Raw genomic sequence first — 6073 nt, 5'->3', positions numbered from 1 at the left:
CACAAAAACCATCCAATAACTCGCTAATTACCATGCTATGCTAATTAGAATTATAAACGTTTAAACCTTTTGCATTTACAAATGCAAGCAAGACTTTCTTGATCTGATAAATGATAGGTCACTTGGTCTTACATGGCTGGTTATTTAGGTGCTATAAAAACAGTGGTATAAAAAGTAAAAGTGGAAGTGAAAAAAGCTGCCACAGATTCCCTCCAACACAGGTGACATATCCAAGTAAATGGCTTTAGACGAAGTGACTCCATATCTAGTGAGTTATTAAGTTATTGAATGACTTTTTAATGCCTTGAGAGACTGGATGTTTTTACTTGGAAATATAAAAAAAAGCTTGTGGGGCTGTCAGTTGTGCTGCGTTGACATCCGCTGGATAAAGTGCTAGAATTTATATTTTTTTGTCAAGCACATCATTCTATTTTTGCTTGTGTACACTTTTGATGGCCACCGAAAATCTACAATGTACTGTAAATAGCCATGAAAATGCAGAGAACTTTGAGTGAGAAGCTTTGGCCTATACTTCAATTCCCAGTCAAATCATACCTGTGTAATTAGCCTGTCAAGCTATAAAACAACTCTGACTGTAAGTACAGTAAGCAACAAGTAGAAATGACAGTTAATAACTAAAACATGCCCTAAAATTGTGTTATTCTGAATCATAAGAAATGTGCAAATTCTGCGCAATTCCGCGTTCATAACCAAATTCCGTTTTAATGTCTACATTTGAATTGATTGAATGAAAAGACGGTAAAATAAGAGAAGACAAAACCCTGACAATTCTAGACTATCAGGTAAACGGAAAAAAGGAGGCCAGACTCCTCTGTCGTCGAACAGTTAAAATCTGAAGACTGCGTATGTTTTTCAAGGTTTTATGTTTATTTATGTTTTATTTTATTATTATTTTTACCTTATGTTTTATCTTAATGTTTTAAATGTTTTTTTTGACTCTAATTAATTTCCCTGTTTTCCTTTCATTTACATTTGTTAACTTTGTGAAGCACATTGAGTTGCACCTGTGTATGAAATGCGCTATATAAATAAACTTGCCTTGCCTTGCCTTGCCTTACATTCCGTGATTCCATCCGTGTTTTCAGTATCGCGGAAATCATAGGGCCCTACTGCTTCCTGACTGGGCAGGCTGATTTCACAGAATCATGATGGACTTTTTTGCATACATTGTTTCAGTGTCAGTGTTCAGTGTATGCATGTGTGTGTGTGTGCCTCCTATACCTGCTGTACACTGCTCTTCTGCAGCATCTTGATCATCTCAAACTGCGCTGAGCTCCTGTACTTCTGTAACTGCTCCATCATGCCTGGTCGCCTGCGCCCAGGTCGTAAAGTTCATTGTCGAGGATGAAGGCTGTGGCCACGCATAGCCTTACAAACACACAGATAGAAAAGGTGGTCACACACACAAATATGATAACCCTCACACACATGCTGGCACTCATGTACACACAGTTGTTCAGCGGCAGGGAAAGAAACAGGTGAAGGTGGCCACACACAAATGGCGTCAATTTCACACACACATTGTTTGAACAGTGTAATATTAACCAGCACACTTACACAAAGCTACCCTGTCTCACCTTGGGAAGGAACTGATGGGTCAGCTGACAAGCCTGCCGGAGTGAGTTGGACGTTGTGGCTCGGCCTGATACAAAACGGAATAGGCAAGTTAACACAGTGAGGTTACAGTTTGCCTGTGGTGCATTATGGTGAGAGTGCTCCCAACAGCAAAGTGACAAAAGGTAACAAAGGGTTGTATAGATTTAGATTATTTTGTCTTACCCCATTAACATAAAACAGGTCATTGTGCACACCCATACCATTAAGATCACGCCCTTGTAATGATAGATCAGTGGTTCGAGAACTATTTGTGGAACAGACAACCCCACAAACCAACCAACAAGAGGAGAGACAAAGATTCCTTGTAGTAATAGATAGATCAAATGAGAGTGAACACAAACTGCAAAGAACGTTTATATAATACCTTTGATAGCAGCTTCTTATCTTGAGTCTTCCGTTGACCATCGCTGGCAGAGGGTACTCAATCCCACTTAGTGGTCGTAACCTGTGTTGGCCTAACCTTTGGTAGTCCACACATGAACATGTACAGGTTAACATCACAAAGACTAGACTGGAATTACAATAATACTGACAATGCTCATACCATGCATTTTAGTTGAAACCATTCATTCACAAAATTCTGCTCATATGCTAGCCAACTCTGGATTCATCTAGCAACCTCTAGTTGACTTGCATTGTCTTAATGAAATTTAAAAAATGAATGCCTTACCAACATGGTGGGCCTGGAGGCCTGCTTGGCGCTCTTATCCTGTTACAACAAGGTAGGATATTGGTGAGACATGAGGTCTTATACAGAGACAAACAGGAGGAGGATGGAGGCAAAAAGCAATAGGTAAACAGGCATTTTGATACAATTTACAAAATAGTGATTCCTCAAAAATATTGCCTAATCTGTGAAAAAGCTGAAGTAATGTTGAAGTCAAAACTTGCAAATCAAAAGATAAGGAATAGGTAAGCACATATTTTTCACGCTCACCATTATCTTCAGCAAGATTCACCACATCAAACTAATCATTGTTGATTTTTGTACCAGAATGATCACACAGTTTCTGTCCCACCAGAAGGTGATTAGAAAATTACAATACAATCAGAATAATAACCAGTGAACATTTGACTATCAACACAATTCATACCTTGATTTAGGAAAACCTGCAGCGTGGGATCAGTGATTTTAATGCATTTTGCCCCTTCACCAACACCCTAACAGCAAAAATAAGAGTGAGACGAAACAAGAAATTATAACATTGCAGGCAGTCACTGGAAAACAGCACACCATGTATTTGGTCCTACTAAATATTTTTGGCCCATTTGTGTATGATAGCAAACAATAAAAACCCAAGGCTTGAATCCAGGTTGAAAGCTTTTCTTAACTCCTATTATTGGTAGATATTGATATTATATATATATTGTCTCCTTTTAGTTTCTTTATTAAACTTCACACTTCAGTTAGGCCTACATGTGCAAGAGCTTCAGTTGTGTGCAAATATACACTGACTGAAATAATAACTCTTCTAAGCATTACTACTTAGCATTGCTTCGAATATTTAAACATACCTGAATTAGCATGATTTGCAGTTTTCCTATACAATAAACCTACAATGCTAATTTCCCTCTTAGCGTGCTAATCGCGATTAGCACGCTAATCGCGATTAGCATGCTAATCTAACAATAGTTGCACATCAACACCACAACATACCAACTCTGAAAACTATCTACTAACTAACTATCTTGACACTTAACAACACTTACTTGTATTGGTTGAAATGCATGCACACAACTCCTCACATAAACCTACAATGCTAATTTCCCGCTTAGCATGCTAATCGTGATTAGAAACCTAATCTAACAAAGTTGCACATCAACTCTACAACATACAAACTCTGAAAATGATCTACTAACTAACTATCTTGACACTTAACAAAACTTACTTGTATTGGTTGAAATGCATGCACACAACTCCTCACATGTTATTATCTTGAGGCTGTGATTCAGACAACCTGAAGTAGTAATTTAACTGAAGCAGCAGAGCTGATCATGTGCTCTGTGCTCCATCTAAAACTGAACTAAACTGCACGTGAAGGGGGCGGAGCTAGGCATCAATGCCAGTCTTTCTTACTGTGTGCAACACACTTGTTAACTTAAATATATTTTTCCTTTAGGCTACTTTTTCGAGATATTCTAAACAATTGAAATTAATAGCCATAGTATGGCTAATTTAAACATAAGTAAAATAGGAATGTGTCACACAAAGTACACTGCAGTAGGCCTAGCTACTGCTGGAGCTTACCAAAGGGCTAAATGACTTGAGAATTCAGCTAAATAGCATTGCTAATGATCAGTACCAAATTTCACACATTTAATAAAGATTTCTTTAGAAGTTAAATCTAGGGGTTTTTTATCATCATATTCCACACAACATATTTACAGTTTGCTGTCATAACTTACCATTTGTTGCACTCCAAGGTGTTAACAATCGGATTGTAGGCAGAGCACAGTCATGCTCTTTGTCCATGCTTACAACAGGCAAAGAACGTTATGGACATTCTTTGCAACAGGTCCGTTAACAGGAAGTGCCTCGTTTAAACAGCCGGAAATGGTTAGAAAATGTCTTCCCACTGCAGACACGTCCACATATTTTATTCCTTCCAACATTCTAATCCCAACATTCTAATCCCAGTTTCAGTGACATACATTTGCTTGAAGCAGACATTTTACTCACAACTTTCCTGTCCTATATGCTAAATTGTATTTTTTTCATCAGTGATTCAAATTTGTTACAGCAACTTAGGCCAGCCTACTTCCAGCTTGGAAAGCCCACATCAGGGAGGAAAGATTAAAGGGTTCAAACATCACTGGACTTGCATCACAATATAATTCCCAGTCAATAATTTCTGTGAAACCAGTCTTTTGTGCTTTAAAAGAACTGATTGTGAGTTCAACTGGCAGCAAGTGGAAATAATAATATAGGCCTATGTTAATAACAGTGTCAACTATCAGTGAAAAAATACGGGACACTTAATTGTTGTGGGGGTCTGGGTGCCCTTCCCCATAGCATTTCAACATACTGTATATGGTATGATGGAAGAAAACTGTAATTTATACAGTTTTCCATTGAAATCTATGCCTACATTTTTTGCTATTGACCTTTTAAAGGGTGAATTTATTATGGAAGAAAACTAACCTAATAAACTAGCCCCACCCGCCACCGGCATTTTCAATTTACAGTTTTGGACTGTTACAGTTTCTGTCTTCCACTGTGAAATCTACGGATATACGCTGTAAACTATAGGTTATGTCTTATGGCTTTTTGAATGATACATTTTGTATACGACCCAGTGTAGTTTATTCTTTTACAGTGTTCTACCGTGTCAAAAGCTGTGTTCAACCTTTCTTCGATTTACTGTTTGAACTGTTGCAGTTTCACAGTTTTCCACTGAAAACTAGGCCTACGGATATTTTTTTGCTATTGACTTTTTAAAGGGTAAATTTTGAATTTAGAATGGAAGAAAACTGTTATCTATACTGTTAATGGTGATATATTCTTTTACAATGTTCTCCCGTTTCAAAAACTGTAAAACCATTTTTTAATTTACAGGTTTGGACTGTTGTAGTTTCACAGTTTTCCACTGTGTAAAATTGAAAGAAAAATGTCTGCACACTTAAATCCCCTTTGTGTTCTTTTTAATAGGCCAAGCTTTCGGTCTACTGACCTTCCTCAGGGCTCAGTTACAAATGGAACATACAAGCACATATATCAATTAAGACTCATTAGGTGTTCAGTGACACCTGCACTGGTTGTAGTCCAAATGTAGTGGGAGTTGTAGTTTTTCTCTTCTTCCTGGTTGTCATGCTTCCTCTACCTAAGGTAGCCAGGCATACATATTACATCAATACAATAGTTTTCCACTGTGAAATCTACGGAGAGAAGCTGTAAACTAAAGTTTATAGGTCTTGTGACTTTTTGAAGGATAAATGTTGTATTTATTATGGAAGGTGTGGTATATTCTTTTACAGTGTTCTACCGTTTCAAAAACTGTTTTCTACCTTTTTTCGATTTACAGGTTTAGACTGTTGCATTTTTTGCGGAAAAAATCTGTAATTTATACAGTTCAGTGTGGTATATTCATTTACAGTGTTCTACCGATTCAAAAACTGTTTCCTACCTTTTTTCGATTTACAGGTTTAGACGGTTGCATTTTCAGAGTTTTCCACCGTGAAATCTATGGATATAAGCTATAAACTGTCTTGTGACTTTTCGAAGCATAAATGTTGTAATTTTTACGGAAAAAATCTGTAATTTATACATTTCAGTGTGGTATATTCGTTTACAGTGTTCTACCGTTTCAAAAACTGTTTTCTACCTTTTTTCGATTTACAGGTTTAGACTGTTGCATTTTATTTTATGAAAAAAAACTGTAATTTATACAGTTCAGTGTGGTATATTTGTTTACAGTGTTGTACCGTTTCAAAAACT

The 6073-nt window shown here is 37.0% G+C and overlaps 1 long non-coding RNA gene across 1 annotated transcript; it reads right to left on the bottom strand.

Annotated features, from left to right (window-relative positions):
• Positions 1 to 1596: 1596 nt before the first annotated feature.
• LOC134464572 (uncharacterized) lies at positions 1597 to 2348 on the bottom strand. The gene is made up of 3 exons (XR_010037943.1): positions 2309 to 2348; positions 2003 to 2098; positions 1597 to 1663 (listed from the first exon to the last, which is right to left on the bottom strand). It is a non-coding gene; the product is annotated as an uncharacterized LOC134464572 (long non-coding RNA).
• Positions 2349 to 6073: the final 3725 nt, after the last annotated feature.

Source organism: Engraulis encrasicolus, chromosome 15 (genome assembly GCF_034702125.1).
Source record: "Engraulis encrasicolus isolate BLACKSEA-1 chromosome 15, IST_EnEncr_1.0, whole genome shotgun sequence".
Taxonomy (NCBI): domain Eukaryota; kingdom Metazoa; phylum Chordata; class Actinopteri; order Clupeiformes; family Engraulidae; genus Engraulis; species Engraulis encrasicolus.
The sequence above is the reverse complement of the archived record's forward strand: the minus strand, read 5'-3'. Positions and strand labels throughout refer to the sequence as shown.